This window comes from Zingiber officinale, chromosome 5B (assembly GCF_018446385.1).
Source record: "Zingiber officinale cultivar Zhangliang chromosome 5B, Zo_v1.1, whole genome shotgun sequence".
Taxonomy (NCBI): domain Eukaryota; kingdom Viridiplantae; phylum Streptophyta; class Magnoliopsida; order Zingiberales; family Zingiberaceae; genus Zingiber; species Zingiber officinale.
In genome coordinates this window covers 114,156,911-114,180,274 of record NC_055995.1, presented here as the reverse complement: position 1 = coordinate 114,180,274, position 23,364 = coordinate 114,156,911, and the positions used below count along the sequence as shown (strand labels likewise).

The window sequence follows — 23,364 nt, the reverse complement described above, 5'->3', positions numbered from 1 at the left end:
TTCATGTGTGGCGTAGGCCTTTTTGATTGAAAGCGGAAATTAAAGATACTCGCCAACCAGTTACCCGAAACTTTACCTCTTTCTTTTAAAAAGGTCATTTAAAACTTCATTAAATATATTTTAATTTTTTATTCTATTGTTAAAATATTTTCTTTCTTTAAAAATAACTAAATTTAGACGACAAATTTAAAAATATAAAAATATGTATTTTAATTTTAGATACAAATCACTAAACAGATAGATAAAAATTATAAAAGAAATTTTAAAGTTTTTTTAAAACAAATCAAATATTAAGATATATTTTTTTAAAAAATATTAATTTATTTTCAAAGACCGATATCATAATCCTTGAATTATTTATTCTACAAAACTTAATTTCAAACTTTAAAAGAGCTACATCACTAATTATATGAAATTAATAAAATTAATTATCCTATAAAGTTTTGATTTATGATTAAAAAAATATCCATGGTTCTTTCTTGTATTATAGTGATAGTAATTGGGGATTATGTTAATCCCATGTATTTCTCAATATCCGTCTAGAGTATATAAAATGAGGTAAATTATCAGTAAATTTATAATCGATAATCAAATTAACTAAGGTTTCATGCATTATAATACATCCTCTACTAAGGGTGCGCTTAGTTGCCGGAAAGGAATAAGAATGAGAATACGAATGATAGGAAAAAACTAATTAATCGAGTTGGGTAACGTCGAGCCTGGGATGATCGGTTCAGTCCCACAGAAGTTTTCCATCGGCCACTAGGATAAATCGGAAAATGCTCGCAGCTGGTAGTCCAGGAGTTCAACGTCCTTTAGTTGTGGGGAATACAAATGATAGAGTGGTGAATGGGAGTGGAGGGAGGGGTTTCCATTTTCCCCATTTTACTAAGTAATGAATGTTGGTGCGGGAAGCATTCGACGATCGAACCTATATTTTGATTATGTCAAAGGGTTCAAAGTTAAGGTGTTTTATTTACTAGTGTGTTGAATGAGCGTTGCAGGAAAAGTCCTAAGAGTACTTAGGCAAAAGTCCTAGTTGCGGTTAAGCAAGTGGAAAACCCTAGGGGGCGGTAACCCTAGGTAATAGGGGGTGGTAACCCTATGCGGAAAGCCTTGGCGGGTCGAGATCTTCGGACAAAAATCCTAGGGGGTGGTAACCCTAGGTTGAAATCCTGGTGTCACGAACCGGGTGGAAGATTGGACAGGTCGTAGACCGGACGTCTAGCATGAAGACCGGAAGACTCGAGCGCTGAGCAAAAGTCCAGTCGGTCTGAAGGACCGAACTGGCAAAAGGTAAACTCTCCTGAGTGGAGTAGGTAAGGGCGTGTTCCCCGGAAGAGGGAACAGTAGGCGTCGGTTCGACCTAGGATTTTCGGTAGGAAATCCGAAGTCAGAATCGGACATCCCGAAGGTTGTCAAAATATTTTATTTATTATATGTGTTATGTGCTAATTTTGTCTTGCAGGGTATATGGTTGTTTTGTGGACTAATACATCTTGTAGGGACGAAGGAGACACTTTTGCCTCGGACGAACAGTACCCTAGGCGCCCTCCATAGAGCTTGGAGGCGCCTCAAGTGCAAGGTAGAAGCTGGCTGCGTAGTGGGCTCGGATGCGCCCTCAAGGGAACCTGAGGCGCCCTAGTCGCTGGTTTGAAGGCGCTTCAGTGGTCGATGGAGGTGCCTCCAAGCGGATAAGAGGCAGCGACCTGAAGACTTATCGCAGCGCAGGAAGCGAGATGAGATTTGAGGTTTGAGGCGCCTCCATGGGGCATTGGAGGTGCCCTCAACGTCCAATAAAAGGACATCTCGAGACAGCAGCAAAGTAATCAATTAACAAGCAATCTTTCCTCGATTAGCTTCTCACGAGACAATCCATCAAAGCTACAACTCGACGCCGACGACCCGGAGCTTTCGAATTTCTATTTTCCACTGTCATTGGTATAATTCTTCTTGTACTTAGCTTGTAACATTTTTACGATATTATAGGTGTTGCCCGCAATAAACGTTCAACGAACGTGAGCCTTGGAGTAGGAGTCGCCATAGACTCCGAAACCAAATAAATACTTTGGTCTTCTGTGTGTGTTTGTTTATTTCTTTCCGCTGTGCATTTACTCGAACATTTTACGAATACAAAACGCATGAAAGCCACAAGCGCTATTCACCCCCCCCCCCTAGCGCATCTCGATCCAACAATGACCCATTTTCATATTTGAGAGTCAAATCTATGAGACTCCCTAAATGAATTATCAATCAATTCATCCACCTTTAATATAATATATTATGCATTACCTCTATTGTATAGTAGGAGAGTATCAAATTATCATCCAAGTACTCAGGGTTAAATCCGAACTATGATGCATTTATACAAACTTTTCTTTAAATGGGGCATGTAGTCATAGGATACTGAACTTCTAAATCGCCAACCTAAACATTTCTCGATTTATCTTCTCGGATAGTGAAAAACTTTTATAAGTTGTGACTAAATGGCCCAGGTTGGATAATACCAGGTTCATCAAATTTTTTGTATTATGCATAATGCATTGATTTTCAAATAATTGACATAGAAAAATTTTGATAAGAAATTAATGAGATTAATTAAATATCAAATGATGTTCTTGATTATTTACTGCTATTTAATTTTTTTTAATGAGATACATTATATCAATTCTCTTTTGTACCCACTCTACATTTACATTTGGGCAAAAGTTAAAACAACACGTCTTTTATCTAATCATTAAAAAAAAATTATCAAAGGGACGCTCTGCCCCTTATAAAATAATACAAATATCCTTGACATCGTATATTTCTAACACACTCGTACCTATATTTCTATCTAAATCAGATCATACTATAGGTTAAGATTTTATAATTACCACATAATTATAACAATTACAGTTTTATAATTGTTATAATATATATATTGGATTAACTTTAAGATGTCGTAACTTTTAATTTAGATTGAATCATAAGATGTACAATATATCAAATCAAAGATCCTTGAACTTGCTTTGATTTGATATATGATGCATCTCATGGTTCAACTCGAATAAAAAATAATAACCTCTCAAAGTTATAATTTGTAGTTGTAGCAGCTACAATTTTATAATTATTATAACATGTATACTGGATAAATTTTAAAAGATCATAACTTTTTACTCATATTGAACCATGAGATGCACATATCAATTTTAAGATCTTTAAATAAGATTCGATTTGATATATTTTGCATCTCATAGTTCAATCCAAATCAAAAGTTATTTCCTCTTAAAGTTGAACTTTCAGTTGTAGCAACTACAATTTCGTAGTTGTTACAATTAAGTTATCACACAGTTGTAACAAATATAATTTCATAATTACTACTACGTGTATGCCGAGTAAATTTTCAGAGGTCATAATGTTTAACTTGAGTTGAACGGCAGGATACAAAATATATTAAATTAAACATCTCTGAATGAATTTCGATTTAATATATTATGCATCACGTTGTTCAAGCCGAATCAAAAGTTATGACCTCTAAGACGTTGTACAGTTATAATAGCTATGATTTTGCACAGTTATAATAGCTATAATTTTGTGACTGTTACAATATGATATAATTTAGATGGAAATATAGACAAGAGTGCATATATCAAAAACATGCAGTGCGTTAAAGGATATTTGTATCATTTTACAAGGGGTGACATATATTTTTGATAAAAAAAAATCAAAATAGAATACCCCTTTAATATACTAAAAGATACTAATGAAGTCTTCTTAGAAATATTCATCTAGTCGATTTAGTTATATTAGATGTTGTGTTCTACCTGAATATTATTATAGTTTATGTGTAGTGAGCAAAGCATTGTGATTGTGGCTTACATTATTTTTTTTATATATATATAATTCAGGTATTCAGACCCAATTAGTCTTGAAGAGCAAGTGGCTCCCCATTTAACAACTAATGTCCTAAATTTTTTATTCCACTAAAGAGTGTTTGTGGCTCACATGACATACTGACAAATTTCTAATTTGATAAATATGTGTGTGAGAAACTCTAATTACTTTTTACCCAACAAAATTCAAATTAAAAACTCTAACGATCTCCACCTCGATACAAATTCCAAAGAAAGGAAATAAAATAAGACTACAATTTTTAACAAAAACATTCTCCACCTCTCCCACAAAAACCCCAAATGACATAGATCAACAAGGAACACCAGCGTGGAAGCAATGCTTAAACTTTGCCACAGGAAATGACATCGTATCAGCAACAAGAATATCACCACAAGCAACACAAAATGATATGACACCAATGTGTTTTACTCTCTCAAGAAATATTTGATCTTTGGTGATGAAAATATCACTCTCACCATCACAAACTATGGGAATATGCAAGTCTTCACCGAGTTCACCAAACAACCCCATCATCCAAATAACTTTTTTATAAGCCTCAGTGATAATCATGTACTTAACCACAATAGTAGATACTAAATTGTAGTCTGCAACGTAGCATTTCAATTGATAGCACAACCATCAATAGTTAAAACATACTTTATAAGAGATCTTCTTTTGTCAAGGTCTCCAGTAAAATCAAAATCAACACAACTAATTACTCCATCTTTAGTTACCCAAATAAAATAGATGAAAGCCTAAAATGAGTTGCTAACAAAGTTCTAATGGATTTGGCAATTTGCTTATATCCCTTATTAACCCTAGACTTGTAGACAAGAAAAAAAATACTCTATAGATCCAACATCCATGTTCCCTTAACCCTAGACTTATAGCCGAGAAAAAACATTCTTGATAAATATAAGTTCCAAGCCTTCGTTATCTACACAGCATCAACATGACATCCAAATATCTTCAAATTTTAGTAGCTAGCAATACTACCATGCCATAATACCATACCTCTTGTATGATGAATTGTTCATTGCCTCACAAGTCCTTTAGACTTGCGTAGTCTCTTAAGCCACAATTGTTCATCACTTTTTGCTTCGAAGAACACCTAACGATCATTCAAGAGTTCACTACCCCTGCAATCTTTTGCAACACCAGCGTCATTGGATTTTTTTGATTATTTTTTGCCTACAACCTTCTTATTAACTCATAGGATTCAAATTTAATGTGCCCATTTTTCTTGGTAATGTTGCTTGTGCTAGAGCGATATCCAGCAACACCAAGTGACATTGATGCACTACCATGCTGTAATGTCCCTTCCAATGTTGTCTTCAATTCAGCCTCCTCAACACCTGCAGGAAGAAGAAATTGCCAAAGAGAAGAAGACTTTAGGCACCACTAGTTTCGGTCCAAGTAAACACGACAACACGACGAACCGATGAACAAGTTACAGAAGACTCTGGATGCTTCACACAAAGTAACAACTGATGGCATTTCAAATCTACTACTTTATTCGATAAAATAGGGAAGACTGCGCCGGACGATGGATCGAGCCAAACCGAGACTCAAGCCTGCTCGGGCGCCGGACGGCGAAGTGATCGGGCACGAAGCCACTCGATGATTTCGTTGAACACCTGCTCTACGCTCTCGTCGTCCTCCCCCACCAGCTGATGCCACATTCCCGGGTAGATCCGCAGCGTCTTGTCCTTGCTGGCGGCCCGGCGGTGGAGCTCCTCCACGCAGGCAGGGTCGCAGACGACGTCGGCCTCGCCGTGCACGATCAGCATCGGGATCGTCACCTCCTCGAACCGCCCCTGCACCTCCCGGCACACGCGGAGCAGCTCCAGCGCGGTGGCGGCTCGCGGCGGCGCCACGGTGCGGCGGGGGCTTGCTAGCGCCAGCCGCCGCTTGCGCTCCACCTTGAAGGACACGTCCGGGATGGATCCGCGCGTGAAGGCGACTCGCCAGGTGGGGACGACAGCGGCGGCGAGGGAGAGCAGGTGCTCCAGCGGCCACGGCGGCTTGAACTTGGCGCTCACGCCGCACATGGCGCCGTTGAGCACGGCGCCGTCCCAACCGCGACCCACGGTCCCGGCCTTTTCGCGGAGGTGGAGCAGCAGCGCAATGGCGCCTCCCAGCGACTCGGAGTAGAGGAAGCAAGGGAGGGACGGCGGGTAGCGCGCGCGGAAGGCGTCGAAGAAGGTGGCGCAGTCATCGACGACGGGGCCGATGTCGGGGATGTGGGTTTGGAGGCCCTCGGAGAAGCCGTGGCCCTGGTGGTCGAGGGCCGCGACGGCGAATCCGTGCTTGGCGAAGTGGACGGCGGTGAGCTGGATGAACCAGCTGGACTCGCCGGTGAACCCGTGGACGATGCAGACGATGGCGAGAGGCGGCGGTGCGGAGGGGAGGGGTTCCCACCACTGAGTGAAGATGCGGAGGCCGCGGGGGTTAACGAAGTAGGAGGAGGAGTGAGTGACGCCGTGGCGGGCGTAGAACTCGTCGGCGGTGAGGGGGCCGAAGGGGCTGCGCTCGTCGGCCTCCGCCACCGGATGGACCATCTTCGTCTTCGTCTCCAGATCCATAATTTTTTTTTGCCCTCTTCCGTCGATGATTTTGACGGGGCAAAATGCAATAAATTTCCCTTTTCCCCAACTACCAAAATAACTTCCTGTTTTGGTTTAATATAATAAAATAAAAATAAAATATCGGTGGAAAGGGAAGATAATATTTTAAAAAGCATTTTGTCCTTTTTTTTTTTCCTTCTCAATTACTGTTACAACGTTTTTTGTGGTACTACGTGTAATTATCATTTCTCACGTCTTCTTTGTGAAGACCATCGTGGTTTTCGTGCATATATATATTCGTTCCATTCGGTTTTTTTTTTTTTTTTTTTTTTTTGAATTTTATCCGACTCTTACCATCCGACTAATGAGGCCATGAGTTAGACAGCCCGAGCCCATAAATTCAAAAAATATAGATGAATAATAAAGAGATCCCTAGCTTCTACGTGGATGTTCAAAAATGTTGAGCATTGAGAAAGAGCTCTGTCACTTTACTACCGTATTATAACCCCAGAGCACATTCCATTCGACTTTGGATATGATAACATAATGGTCAATATGTGCAACGTTAGTTGTAGAGTGTGCCACTACACTCGACAAGGCACTAGTATTTGCATACATTAAATTTCATCTTGTATCCAAGTGATGCTATTTGATTTAAATTATTAGTGACTATTTATTTTACAAGACTGCCCTTTTTACGATCAATTGTTCCCTTTATTCAAGTTTGATGGTGCAATCGAGCTATAGATTGACCAAATTCAAATTGGATTTGATTGATAGTTGAGTGAGACATCAGTATATTAAGGTTTATCGAATATTTAATAGTAAAGAAGTTTAAATGAATCATGATTAATCAGATACTTTAATACTTGGTAGTTGAAAGTCTAACAAAAAATTAACAAAGATAAAATTCAAATGGATCACGATTGATCAAACATTTAATAATGAGTAAAATCCTAACAAGTCATAGAGAATCAAATATTAAGAATAAGAGGTGAAGTCTTGATAAGTTATAAATGATCAGATGTTAAGCATGTGAATGGAAGTCTAAATAAGTCAAAATGGATTAGATGTTTGACAATGATAAAATTTTGGCAAATCAAGATTGACATGATGTTAAAAGTTGGATGAAATCCTAGGGAAGAAAGATCTTTAATAAGGAAAGCCAAGTAAATTGAAGTCAATTTAATAATAGACAAGGAGGAGGTCATAAGAAGTCAAGATTGACTAGTATTAATCATGCAAGAAAGTTACTAAGGTATGAGGATCTCTTGGCATAAAATAATTTGATGTAAATAATATTTTTAGCACTGTGAATCATCTTTCAGTTGACTATAACAGTCGACTTATGAATAATATTTTTTGTAATAGTATTTTTCAAATCGAAAGTGAATAGAAAGTCTTATAGTCGACTACCGTAATCAATTGATGTCTAAGATGTCGAGTTGGAAGGAACCATTGAGTAGAGCTGTTAGACTTAAAGCATGAACATTTGTCATTTCAGTAATTCAATTCAATAATGAAAAAGATAAGCTCACTTGCGATTGATGTATTGTCTTCTTGTGTTTGTGTCTACCATCACAGGGAAGATCACGACGAATCACCCCTAGATCTCATGAGCTAAATTCCTCTTTGTGAGAATAATCTTATCTTGCAAAACTTCGAGTGTTTCTCTACATTTTACTTGGATGCTTTTATAAAGGGATAAATGGGAAGTTTTCCAAAATTGCACGTAGCAGTATTTTTTTTAAAAAAAAAAAACCTTAATGTGCAGCATGGTAACTGCATGCTCACTACCAACATCTCTCATTAGTCCAATCAAGCCACAAATAACCAATTTATACTTGAAAAAAAATAGTTCGTACAACAATAATATACTAAGCGATTAAAGCAAAGAAAATTATCATATTTTACATAGTCACTTTTCAAAATAAATTAGAGACATCAATATTTTATATTTACTTTATATTAAATAATTTACATCAATATGAACATCTCTAATATCTCGTAATGACTATTATGTCAAAAATATGTTCAACATTTTCAATCATTACAATTATTCATAATCACATTTTTAGTACTAAATAAAAAATATATTGGTCGGCCAGTGAATAAATATAAAAAATGTAAATCTGTTTATTCTTTTTTTAGCTAGGATTCATTCATATTAATCAGTCGTTTTCTTAGTCATGTTCTATAAATTGAATCAACCATAGTTATTAAGATATATACTAAAATAGTAAATACTGATTAAAAACTTCAAATAGACAACTAAAAAAGTTATTGAGAGTAAAACTAGTATTATCTTATAATTTCAAAAGTCTTACATAGTAGAGAAGCAAGGATTCATTCTCATACTAATTTTATTGTCGCTATAACATATGTGATATGAATCACATGCTATAATGTTATTTTCTTTAATTTACTAATAAAGAGTGTATGGTTTTACAAATTTAATATCATGCAAATTTTGATATAGACATATCTAATGTTTAATTCTGAATTCAACTCATGAATTCAAATTAACTTTCAACAGGTTTAGTAAATGGTGAGTACATTTACTCCAATCATTATCAATTTACAAATAATCTCATCTTGATACTACTTTCAAGGTGACATTAATTTACGGGTATGTCTCTATTCACAACTTCATTAGTTGTCCCATAAGTATTGATATTACCTTTATTTATTCTTAACAAATAGAAATTATTGTCCATGCGAGAGGACCAATCTTAACTTGCCACAATTAAATATACATTGAACTTTATCCAAAACTTAACATGCTCACCAAAACTTTATCCAAATTTAACAATAACATATACATTGAATAGATCATGACATTCCACAATTAAACATCTTATAATATATTACATTCTACAAAGTCCCAAAGACTTCATATGTTCTTAAAATGACTCTTTATTCAATGACTTTGTAAAAGGATCAAGAAAAATAACCTGTATAGAGATATACTCAAGAAATATCTTTTCTTTATGAACTATATCCCTAACAAAAATTATACTTAATAGATATGTTCTTGCTTTTGTTGTGATATTTAGGATCTTTATAGAAACGTTATGGCAGCTTGATTATCACAATAAATAATAATAGATCTCTCATTGTCCTAATAATTTTTAGAGATTTCAGGAACTTTCTTAACCAAACAACTTCTTGCACGATTGCTGCACATGCCACATATTTAGCTTTCATTGTTGATAATGTTACACAAGCTTATTTCTTGCTGTTTCATGAGATGACTCCACCATTCATAAATAAAGCATAGTCAGATGTGGATTTTCTATTGTTAAGGTCCCTAGCCCAATCTACATATGTGTAGCTTTTCAGGCTCATATTAGATCCTTTGAAATAAAGACAATAATATGTTGTCCCTTTAAGATATTTAAATATCATCTTCACTGCTTTCCAATGCCTCAGTCTTGAGTTTGACTGAAAATAATTAACTAAGTCAACACTATAGCTGATATCAAGATGTGTACACAATATAGTGTACATTAAATTACCAATGACACTGACATATGTCTTTTGTTCATTTGGGTTATTTCTTCAAGGGTTTTGGGACACATACTTTTGCTCAGAATATTATCTTTCGCTACAGATGTCTGTTCAATGTTGCAATTCGACATATTGAAGCTTTGTAATATCTTAGTAATATAAACCTCTTTAGACAAACTCAAAAGCCTCTTTAATTGATCTGTTATGATCTTTACTCCTAAGATGCACTCAGCTCCTTCCATTTCTTTTATGTCAAATTGTGATGAAAGTCATACTTTGACTTCTATCACAAACTCTATGTCACTTCCAGCTATTAACATATCAACATAGAAAATAAGATGACAAACATTCCTTTTTATCTTTTAAAATAGACACAATGATCTTTATTGATCATTTCAAAATAATAAAATAAAATAATTTTATTAAATTTTATGTTTCATTGTCTTGATGCTTATTTTATACCATAAATAGACTTTTTAAGTCTACACACTTTGTCCTCTTGGTCTTCAACAATGTAATCTTCTAGCTGTGTCATATAGATTTCCTAAAATGATACGAATTGACATAAATTTTACGACGAGAGAAAATGTCTTCAAAATCAATACATTCTTGTTAGATATATGTTTCTGCAACTAAACTAGCCTTTTATCAATCAATCAATCCATCCATTTTTCTCTTAATTTTGAGAATCCATTTATTTCCAATAACCTTTAAGCGTGGAGGAAGATTATCTAATTCTCAACTATAATTATTTTTTCATTGACTCCATTTCTTCATTCATTGAAACTTTTTTACTTTTCTCTAACTGAGCATTTCAATGCTTCTTTAATAGTTTAAGGTTCTTCATTGTCAACTGAGAGAATCATTAAGGCCTCATTATCAATGTCAAACCTTTTATATGGAATAATCATATGATTACTCCTTCGTATATTGGACTATTGAGAAATCAACTTATTAATTGTCAAATCACTCCCATTAGGTTGACTAGACTTAGGCTTCTCTTGTGATACATTGTTTGTTGACAAATTACCATTCTCCTCTCTTCTATTGTAGATAAAGGAATAATTTTATCAACGTCACCTCAATGGGAATTCAGTTTCAAAAAATATTACATCTCTTAACTCTATTTCAGAAATGATTCAATTTTGCTACTCACCAATGAAAATATAACTCTTGGAGGTATCATAATACCTTACAAGATATACTTTTTATTCTTGGCTCCTAATTGTTTATATTTGTGAGTTTTATCATGAATATAGACAGCTAATCCTCAATGTCTTAAATGACTTAAATTTGGTTTTCTACTTGTCTAACATTCATATGAGATAGATGGAATAGATTTAGAAAGCACTTGATTAAGTATATAGGTTACTACTAATAAAGCATCTCCCCAATACGAAATCAAGAAATTAGCTTGAACTATCATAGACCTAATTGTTAGGATCCTTCGTACGGAGGCTAGAGAGGGGGTGTGAATAGCCAACCCCAAATCGTCGTTTCTTTCTACAAAACGTGTTAGCGCAGCGGAAATAAAACAGTAGAAAGGAAACGGTGAGAAGATCAAACCTCAAACTCGATGGATGTAACGAGGTTCGGAGATGAACTCCTACTCCTCGGCGTGTCCGTAAGGTGGACGAAGCCTACCAATCCGTCGGTGGATGAGTCCCCGGAGAACCGGCTAATACAATATACTCCTTCTGGGTGGAGAAACCTCGCCACAATGTTTCTTGCACAAGCAAGATAGGAGTACAACAGATACAAGAAAGCAAAAGACAATATGAAACACTTGCTTGCCTTTCTTGTTGACTGGAGTGATGAAGCAGCAGCTGACGAGAATCCAGTCGAGAAGCTCACGCGAAGCTTCAGCTGCGAGGAGCTCAGCAAAGCTCTGATAGCAGGTAAGAGCAGAAGCTCTAGAGCACAAGAACAGAAGTTCTAAGGAGGAAGCAGTAGTAGCAACGAAGCCCTGTAGCTTCTTTTATACCTGCGAAGAAAAACAAGAAGGAATATAGCCGTTGCGTCGCAACGGCTAGTGCCCTGATCGGTCCACAGACCGATCAGGAGTGTGCCTGATCGGTCCACAGATCGATCAGCGCTTTCTCCCGAACTCTGCTAGCTACTGATCGTGCTCTGATCGGTCGTGGGGACCAATCAGGGTATGGCCTGATCGGTCTGCTGACCGATCAGGGCTTATTGAGTGCGGTTCCTCGCACTCCTCAAGATCGTCACCTGATCGGTCGGCAGACCGATCAGGATATCGCCTGATCGGTCTTGCAGACCGATCAGGCTCCATGCTGATCGGTCCCCAGACCGATCAGTAAGCTCACAGAATCGTCATTCTGTTTGTTATCTGATCGGTCAGCAGACCGATCAAATACACAAGCGTATCACTGGATCGGTCTGGTGACCGATCCAGAGCTTGGTTTTTGCCCAAACCAAGTCCCAACTCTCCCAAACCAACATCCGATCAACCTTGACCTGTTGGTACATCATGCTTGACCTCGGTTCACCTTCACTGCTAAGACTCCCTACCAAGTGTCCGGTCAATCCCTTTGACCCACTTGGACTTTCCTCTTTGTGTCAAGTATCCGGTCACTCCTTTGACCTACTTGACCTTCTCAACACCAGATGTCCGATCATCCTTGATCCATCTGGATTTTTCCTTGCCCGGCTTCACTCACCAGGACTTTCACCTAGCTTCACTCACTAGGGTTTTCCCCTGCCTGGCTTCACTCACCAGGACTTTCTCCAACTGCCTGGCTTCACTCACCAGGACTTCCACATCCGGTCCAGAGAACGAGCTACCGAGCCCTTTCTGACCACAGTCCGGAGAACAAGCTACCGAGCCCTCTCCGACTTCCATCCGGTCCAGAGAACGAGCTACCGAGCCCTCTCTGACCTAGTCCGGAGAACGAGCTACCAAGCCTTCTCCGACTTCCACTTGCCAAGTTCCCATACTTGGACTTCTCCGTGCCAAGTCTCCATACTTGGACTTTTCCCGTGCCAAGCTCCCTGCTTGGACTTTTCACCATGCCAAACTCCCTTCAACATACAACTCTTTTGTTCTTGTCAAACATCAAAATACAACTCGAGTCAGGTCAACTCGAGTCGGGTCAACCTTGACCTAAGGTTGCACCAACAATCTCCCCCTTTTTGATGTTTGACAATACCTTTAAGTTAGGCTAATCCAATAGCCTCAACTTTCCTCATGCCACTAGGTAATGAAACATAAGTTACAACCTTACATTCTCCTTCTAAAAAGGCAACCTCCTTCTTAGATAATGAAGGCCTAACTTAAACCCTTCATTCTCCCCCTATTGGCACACATCAACAAACTCTCCCCCTGAAGAGTAAGTTATCTTTGTTCACAACTTCACTCGTCGTGATCAACAAACTCTCCCACTAACTCCAATGTTCTTCCTTGAACATTCTCTAGACATTCTTCCCCTTTTTGACACACATCAAAAGGAGTGAATCAAGGTCAAGAGTTTCTTCCTAATGAAAGTCCCATACCTTTCATTGAAACTCTTAATTTCCCCCTTGAAACTAAATTCAACAATCAACTTAGTGATAATCCCACATCACTCAAGTTTTTAGGAGTAAAAACTCCCCCTTGACTAATAGATAAAACTCCCCCTAAAGGTCAACTCCCCCTTGACTATTGCACCAACAATATCTTGGAGAGTTTCAAACCTTTAGAAACCCGAAACTCAACTCCCACAGCTGAAATTTCAGACCACAGTCGAAATTCAGCAAATTCAGCACGCCTGATCGGTCACCGGACCGATCAGAACCCCTCTGGATCGGTCCCCAGACTGATCCAGCCTTCCCTGGATCGGTCCAGTGACCGATCTAGCCTTGGACAGACTCGAGTTCTTATTTCCTTCTCCCGAAATTCAGAAACTCACAACAAATTCCAGAAAATTCCAAAAATTATAAAATTTTGAGGATATATTCCTCATAACATATACTATCAAGGAAAAATAGTTTTCTATGAAAATAACTTCCATTTTCAAATCTTGATACAAAGTTCGAAAAGTTTTGAAATAGCTCAAAGTTTCAAAAACTTTGTACCACTTTGTTCAATGATGAATGCTATCACTAGAAAAGCTTCACCAAGGTTTTTCAAATCAATTTTGAAATGATTTTAAACCCTTTAATTTGGGACCACAATCTTAGGGCTATATGCACATGACTTGTACACAAGCTTTTCCTATGATCCCCACTTTGAATTAGGTTCATCTAGGTACCAAAAAAAAAAAAATATGCACCTTGATCCTAACTCATAATCCTAATATCTCACACACATCTAAGGTGTATCAAAACACATTCAAGTCAATTTTGGTGTGAGATATGGGTCTAGGTTATCTTAAACTAGATTCTCATGTATTTTCTAAACATCAATTTGATCTCCATATCAAATTGTGTCTTAGTCCTTAAATCAATTTCATTGATCATTAATGCACAAGATGATGACATGGCATATAGTGATTTCATAAGTAAAAACATGTGCCAATGTCATGATGTCATGGCATAAAGTGTGAAACTTAAATAAAGCATGACATTTAAACTAACCTAAGCATTATCATGACATTTTAAATGATCATAAAATAAATATGATGTCATGACATGGTATATGACAAACAATATATGGCAAATAGCACATAAAGGTATAGAAAATACCTAAAACTAGCCTTAGTTGCCATTTTTGATAATTTTGATCATCTTGCCATAGGTTCTATATTTCTAAGTGTAATAGATCTAAGATCATATATCAAGGATGTTTAGATCACTATGTGCCAATTAAATTGACTCTAGACAACTCCTCAAATATGATTGGCACATCCTAATCACCTTAGGAATATTTTTCAATTTCATTTTCAAGGCTTGATTGCACCTTGAAACTTCCTAAAGTCCACCTTTTGCCATGATTAGGTTAACTACCTATTCAAGTAAGGTTGGCACAACCTAACTCATCTAGCGTGATGAAATCACGCTCCTAGAAACCCAATACCTATTTGAGCTCATTGGGTTCACTAAATATTCACTAGGGATTACTTCCCTAGCAACCCTCCTAATGACCCTCTTAGGCTTTAAAGCCTTGATCATTTGGGACTCATCAAGATCAACTCTAGGGGTGACTCCCCTTGTGACCTTGGTGTTGTTCTTCCTAGCCCTAGGTTTTGTTCCATAATCGAATGGAACATTATGATAGGTGGGCTTGACCATTTGGGACTTAGGTTTGTGACCCAAACCTTTCTTGTCCTTGGGCTTTGAGATTTGACCCTTAGACCCTAGAGTTGACTTCTCTAAATTCTTTAGGGCCTTTTCTAGAGTGTTAAGTCTTGACCTCAAGACTTGATTTTCTTTCTCTAAAACCTCAAGTTTTAATTTATCATTCTTTCTTGAGGTGTTCCTAGGCATATGTCTAGTTGTCTTGGGGTTTCTACCTAGGTTCTCCTTAGCCTTAGATGAGTTAATCCTAGGGCTGGCCTTCCTAGTATTGTTCTTATCTAGGCTAAGATGTTTAGCACCTAAGCACACATGTTGATTTCTATGATTATCATGCTTATCATTTTTGACAATTGCAATAAGACTACTAGCATGTATCTTATTAGAAGTGCAAGAATGAACCTTAGAGGATACCTTAGGGTTTGCCTTCGCTCCCCCTTTACACGTGCTTGGTCTTTTGTCCTTGTGAGATTGCCTTCCCCTTGGACATTGACTCCTATAGTGTCCTCGTTGCTTGCATTGGAAGCACACCACGTGCTCCTTGCCCTTGCGTTTTGGGACTCCGACTTCCTTGATCTTTGGCACCGGTGGAGTCTTCTTAGTCTTCTTTGGACATTTACTCTTGTAATGTCCAAATTTCCTACACTCAAAACACATTATATGCAACTTACTTGAACTTAAAGTGTTTGAGTTACCTAGGGTTGAGGATGGATGGATGCTCTCTTCTTCATCCCTCCCGAAGGTAGAAGCTTCTTCTTCGTGCTCCGATCTTGAAGAAGAACTCACCTCCTCTTCTTCTTTAGATGTTGAGTAGCCCTCAACTTCTAATTCCTCACCTCCACGATGTGAGCTACTTGGCTCACTAGGCTCCTCTTCATGGCTTGAAGTGGGGCTCTCCTCATGGAGTTTGGCCAAGTTGTTCCACAACTCCTTGGCATTATTGTATCCTCCTATCTTACACAAAATATCATTAGGTAAAGAAAATTCAATGATTTTCGTTACCTCATCATTGATGGTTGATTGGTGGATTTGCTCCTTGGTCCACTCCTTCTTCTCTAGGGTTTCTCCTTTCTTGTCCATCGGAGGCTTGAAACCTAATTGAACACAACTCCAATTTTCAAGGTTAGTCATAAGAAAATACCTCATTCTTACCTTCCATTACGCGAAGTCGCGGCACTCGTAGAATGGTGGAAACGTGATGTCTTCTCCGAGTCGATCCATTCTCTAGCTTGTGCTCCTCCGGGTGTTAATCCGACGAAGAGCAACCTTGCTCTGATACCACTTGTTAGGATCCTTCGTACGGAGGCTAGAGAGGGGGTGTGAATAGCCAACCCCAAATCGTCGTTTCTTTCTACAAAACGTGTTAGCGCAGCGGAAATAAAACAGTAGAAAGGAAACGGTGAGAAGATCAAACCTCAAACTCGATGGATGTAACGAGGTTCGGAGATGAACTCCTACTCCTCGGCGTGTCCGTAAGGTGGACGAAGCCTACCAATCCGTCGGTGGATGAGTCCCCGGAGAACCGGCTAATACAATATACTCCTTCTGGGTGGAGAAACCTCGCCACAATGTTTCTTGCACAAGCAAGATAGGAGTACAACAGATACAAGAAAGCAAAAGACAATATGAAACACTTGCTTGCCTTTCTTGTTGACTGGAGTGATGAAGCAGCAGCTGACGAGAATCCAGTCGAGAAGCTCACGCGAAGCTTCAGCTGCGAGGAGCTCAGCAAAGCTCTGATAGCAGGTAAGAGCAGAAGCTCTAGAGCACAAGAACAGAAGTTCTAAGGAGGAAGCAGTAGTAGCAACGAAGCCCTGTAGCTTCTTTTATACCTGCGAAGAAAAACAAGAAGGAATATAGCCGTTGCGTCGCAACGGCTAGTGCCCTGATCGGACCACAGACCGATCGACTGATCGGTCCACGGATCGATTAGCGCTTTCTCCCGAACTCCGCTAGCTACTCGTGCTCCGATCGGTCGTGGGGACCAATCAGGGTATGGCTCGATCGGTCGACCGATCGGGCTTATTGAGCGCGGTTCCTCGCACTCCTCAAGATCGTCACCGATCGGTCGGCAGACCAGATCTCGCTGATCGGTCTTGCGGACCGATCAGGCTCCATCGATCGGTCCCCGCATCGACCGCAATCGATGCGTGCCTTCTGTTTGTTATCTGATCGGTCAGCAGACCGATCAAATACACAAGTGTATCACTGGATCGGTCTGGTGACCGATCCAGAGCTTGGTTTTTGCCCAAACCAAGTCCCAAGTCTCCCAAACCAACATCCGGTCAACCTTGACCTGTTGGTACATTATGCTTAGCATCCGGTCACTCCCTTGACCTGCTAAGACTCCCTACCAAGTGTCCGGTCAATCCCTTTGACCCACTTGGACTTTCCTCTTTGTGTCAAGTATCCGGTCACTCCTTTGACCTACTTGACCTTCTCAACACCAGATGTCCGATCATCCTTGATCCATCTGGATTTTTCCTTGCCCGGCTTCACTCACCAGGACTTTCACCTAGCTTCACTCACTAGGGTTTTCCCCTGCCTGGCTTCACTCACCAGGACTTTCTCCAACTGCCTGGCTTCACTCACCAGGACTTCCACATCCGGTCCAGAGAACGAGCTACCGAGCCCTTTCTGACCACAGTCCGGAGAACAAGCTACCGAGCCCTCTCCGACTTCCATCCGGTCCAGAGAACGAGCTACCGAGCCCTCTCTGACCTAGTCCGGAGAACGAGCTACCGAGCCTTCTCCGACTTCCACTTGCCAAGTTCCCATACTTGGACTTCTCCGTGCCAAGTCTCCATACTTGGACTTTTCCCGTGCCAAGCTCCCTGCTTGGACTTTTCCGTGCCAAGTCTCCATACTTGGACTTTTCCCGTGCCAAGCTCCCTGCTTGGACTTTTCACCATGCCAAACTCCCTTCAACATACAACTCTTTTGTTCTTGTCAAACATCAAAATACAACTCGAGTCAGGTCAACTCGAGTCGGGTCAACCAGGTCAACCTTGACCTAAGGTTGCACCAACACTAATTATATCTAGAAAAGTTCAATTTCTTCTGTTAACAATTTTATTTTACTGTGAAGTTTATGAGATTGTCAGTTGTCTAATAATTCTTTTATCGTTATATATTGTCTTGAATTAATTAGATAAATATTCACCCTCACAGTCAGTGTATAAGCTTTTAACCTTATGATATAATTGATTTTCAACTTTGTTTAAATGACATTTAAAGCAATATAATGATTTAGATTTATGAGAAAAATCAAATACACAAAACCACATATGTGAACTTATTAATAAATGTAATGAAACAGAAAGTTCTATGTGTTGGTACAGTTAACACCAATGGTCAAACTTAGATTTTTATAAATGACAAATGGATTAAAGTTAGATGTTTTGTTATCTAACCTTATTACCAAGTGTACAGAAATTAATAGGTCTAGAGGACCTGACACCAAACTGAAGTCTAGTTAGATCTGAGGATCTGATAACTGGCACGAAGTCCAGATAGGTTAAGGAGTGAACCGATATCTAGCAGAAAGTTCGGCTAGATTTGCTAAACCTGACAGTTGGCCGAAGTCTAGTTGGGTATGTGGACTTGACACTGGCAGGAAGACTTGGTGGGTCAAGAGACAAATCAAGTAATTGCAGATGACAAGTGAAGGTAAGTCACTAATGGAGAGAGATCTGGTAAGAACGAGTCCTAGTGGGACTATAGGCGTGATCCAACTTAGAGCCATGTCAGATGTCTAAGCTAAGACCACGACTAAATCCTAGTCTTGAAAAGATATGATTTAAGTCATAAATTGATCATATTTTGATATTATACTAACTCTGTTTTATAGGTTATACTTAGTTGTACTAACCTTATGATGTAGGAAATCAAATGACTGGAAAAAGAGTCTCTAGGCGCCCAAGAAGGATCCAGACGCTCAGATTGAGTCTAGGCACCTAGATTGACCCAAAACCAGGCAGACGACTAGCTGAGGTGGCACACTCAGATTAGTCGGCACACGTCAGAGTCCAGGCACCCAGACTGGGATAAATACTCAGAGATAAAGCTTCGACGAGGTACGAACACGTTAGTGGTCTAGGTGTCATGCCCTTAGGCTATACTTATCTGTCAAACCGGATAGTACCCCTAGTGACAATATAAGAAATAACTAATATCAAACTAATAATAGCCAACACAACCATCAATGCAATATAAAATCACCAAACTCATAACAACTAAGGTATATATGTATGCATGTACATGTGAACATACTTGAAATTAATGTGGAAGGAAAACCATAAATACTAGCAGTGGAAAATAAACCAAACTTATGCAACTCAATAAAAATCCAACTCGAGTGACACTGGCAAGCAGGTCCTCTAAGTGACACAACACATTCTCTATCTAGTAACCTAAAAGATAAAGGAAAAGCAAGGGGTAGTAAGTACAATGACTCAACAGGTAGATAGAAAGATAGCGCATGATCTATATAAGGTAAGGAGATCAAAAGATACAGTCTTAAATAAAATACTTACTAGAAAAGTAATAACACCAATATAATCATCTGCCAACCAAAAGCATAACTAACAATGTGACATTCCACTAACCTGCTCACCAAGTAAAATTAATAAATCGAAAGTATATGTAGTACATCCAGACCTACATACACAAATACACAACTAGCATATAACAAGAATCTAACAAGTCTTGTTTATGCACAACAACATGTTACCCCAAATGGATCTAGTAGACGGTCAAGGTATATAAATAGTCACTGTCCGTGAGAGAACGCTCTAACATGGATGGTCTCATGGGCGGACAGGATGAGGTAGCTATCTAGCTCCTCACCCACTGACTATAGGAGAGCACTTTACCATGGATGGTCCCGTGGGTAGTCATGGTAAGTAACCAATCACTATCTGCGGAAGAATACTCTACCGTGGATGATTCCATGGGCAGACAGAATGTATAAGTGTACAAACCAAAAATGATAAGTAAGTAGTGACAATCACCTCCAAGTGTAGGCTCTGCTAGCTACACAACTGAATGGTCTCTATAGTAAATTGTCACCAGGCCAGCAACTAGCAAGGGGTCAAGTAGGATACTTATCTATCTAGCTACGGTTTATGTGTGATAGCTCAATATTACTATTTGTTGTAGTTTAAATACATAGACATGCAATAAGTGACTAGTCTAATGATATGTATCTAAGTATTACAATAGTAAATACAATAGTAACAATCACAACCAAGGGGAATCCTAGTCATCTAATCATAATATCTCATCTAATACAATACTCTATAACTACACCTTAGTGTAACCTCACTAGTGTATAGGCATGAACATAAGTAACAAATAAAGGTTTAGTAGGATACTCGATACCCTACACTACGGTATGATCTTACTAAATTATAAGTATGAGCCTACAAAATTAACAAGGTCTAGTAGGAAATTCGATATCCCACCATATGGTATTGTTACATAAAGGTATAAGTATAAATAGCATGGATATCAACAAGACTGTAGGAATATTGAATAGATCAAACTAAGTACAAGCAGTTAAGTATCAACTCAAGAAATAATTAGAGTGGAGTCAGGATAAGCAAGTAAATGCTATTTAATCACTATATAAACAAATATAATCATGTACTAAGATAAAAAAAAATCTAAAGAAGATAAGTAGAAACTACCTACCTCAAATATAGATCATCCTATCCGTCTTCAAGTCAGAGAGGTTTACTTCGCTCTTGAATCCTACAAGTACATGATTCGAAATAAAACTAAGTACTATAACACTTCTAGTAACAATGACTAGTATATGTAGGTTATTTATTGTTTTCCCCTCTTCTTAGTGATCGTTTAACATTCTAAAACATGATATAGCAAATTCTTAACTAATTGATAGTCCTTTAGTTTATTAACCCATGAATCAATTAATCTACTTAATTAATACATTAATTAACCAATTAATCCATTCACAATTTAATCTAACCTTTGTCTTATTATTAATTCAATTGACTAGTACTAGTCAATAACTCAATTAACTTTAAATTGATATCCAATCAATTATAAGTTGAATTAATACTTTGCGTAACCTTAAGTGGATTTATTTAATCACTAACGGTTAACTCTCATAATATTCGATTGCTAATCCGATCCATCATGAATTAACCTAATAATCTTCATTAATCATCAATATATATAAATTAGTCGTCAATTTTTCTTAAATCAATCAAACTAGTTAACACTTAATCAACTACACTAATTAATTTAAATTGTTAATCGATCACCCAAACTCCAAACACACTTAAATCCTAATTAATTACATATCAAAGAAACTACAATTATCCCCTCACCTTCCGCAGCAACCCTCAGCAGTTGGGACAGGGTAAGGCCGACGGTGAGGAGCAAGGCAGTGACCATCGGCAGCGACGCGAGCACGCGTGGACAACAGAGGTCTGCTCGCGGTGGTTTGTGTAGATTTTCGGTGTCTCAAGCAGAGGCAGTGGCTGGTGGCGTTGCAGCAGTGGTCTCAGCTGGTTGACGGGGGGAAGAAGATGGCACTCGCGAGGGAGACAGCCAGACCGAAGACCAAGCAGGCAGCGCTGACAGTCAGGGAAGGAGACGGACACAACGCCAGCATCAGCCGGTTGTGTGGGCCGAGTAGCGGTGCTGGCGGTTGGCGCGTAGGAAGCGACGCTGATCGCTCTTGCAACGGTCAGCACCACGGGCGTAGGGTGAGGCGCGCAGAGGAGAGGGGCGGCGGCCAGCGATCAGAGAGACAGGAAACCGGTGATGTAGATGGAGGAGAGGGACGCAAGTCCATGGCCGGCACGCAGAGGCCGCGTGGTCGTTCTCGCGGCGGGCGTGCGCTTGGGCGAAGGAGAAACGACGAACATGAGATTGAAAAAACCTAACTTAATTTTATACATCAATAACTCCCATTTAAATGGTCATTTTAAACCGGCTCTTCTATTATCCCTTTATTCTCATAAAATTTAAAATAGTTTATTTAAAATCTAAAAAAAAATAAATTTTTTTATAAATTCATATAAACCTATTTCCTAATTAATTATCCATTTTTATTATTATTTTCATAAATAAATTCATTTAGTTCCAAATTTTTACCATCCCCGAGTGTCTAGATTGAAGCCTATTTAATCCTGCTTCGTCGTTGATTTATCTATATCTGGGCGCATAGAACCAGTCTGGGCGCCTGGTGTAACATGGTCCAGACTGGGTCTAGGCCTCCGAACATGGGTAAATCAGCGACGAAACATGATTGGATAGGCTTCGATCTAGGCGTCCGGAGGTGGTCCAAGCGCCCAAAGATGACTATAAAAGGAGTCTCGACCAGTAGCCTTAGAACAACCCCTCTATGTGATCGTTTCATCATTCGATTTCTTGGATCATGCGCAAACTGCTCTGTTACAACGTTGTGACACAGACTCCAAGTTTCAACTTCCCTCTACTACGTGTCGATACATTTTAATTTAAAGTTGCAATTGTCTATTGTTTTCATTAAATAGAGGAAGTGTAAGATTATAACACTTCCTCTGATCATTTGTACTTGATTCTCTTTTCCAGTAGTTTCAGAAAAGATTTTAGTGAATTGCTTACCGATATGATCCGAGGGATCATGAGTTTTGGAGTAGGAGCCACTGAAAATTCTGAACTAAGTAATTGCTTGAGTTCGTGTTGTTTATTTTATGTTTCTATTTTTCACTGCGTACTTAATTTCAAAACAAAAAGAAAAATTTTTAAAATCACGTGATTTACCTCCCCCCCTTCCCTTCACATGCATCAATCCTACACTATGTTTATCCTTTACATTCATTAGATCAAAATGTCTGAAGGAATTAACTACAATGGTAATTCAGCTCTAGTAGTCTTACCAAATAGTTTCCTAATTGCTTTTCTAGCAAGATAATACTCGCATATATACAAGTTAATCTTAGCATGAATGCTTAACATACTCTCACTTTAACTAATCTATTCATTCGTTCTTATCTAATATGTGCTAATCTAGTATGCCAAATTTGAACATCAATATCAACATCACTAGTAAGAGCAATATTTAAAAAATAAGCATCAATTCCATAATCAATATATGAGCCTACATCAAGAACCATGAAACTATTCATTAAAAAATCATATCCAATTAACATAAAGTTAATAA

General features: G+C 38.6%; 1 pseudogene; it reads right to left on the bottom strand.

Moving 5' to 3' along the window:
• Positions 1–5,266: 5,266 nt before the first annotated feature.
• Positions 5,267–6,528, bottom strand: LOC121985405 (annotated as a pseudogene).
• Between the last annotated feature and the right edge of the window lie 16,836 nt (positions 6,529–23,364).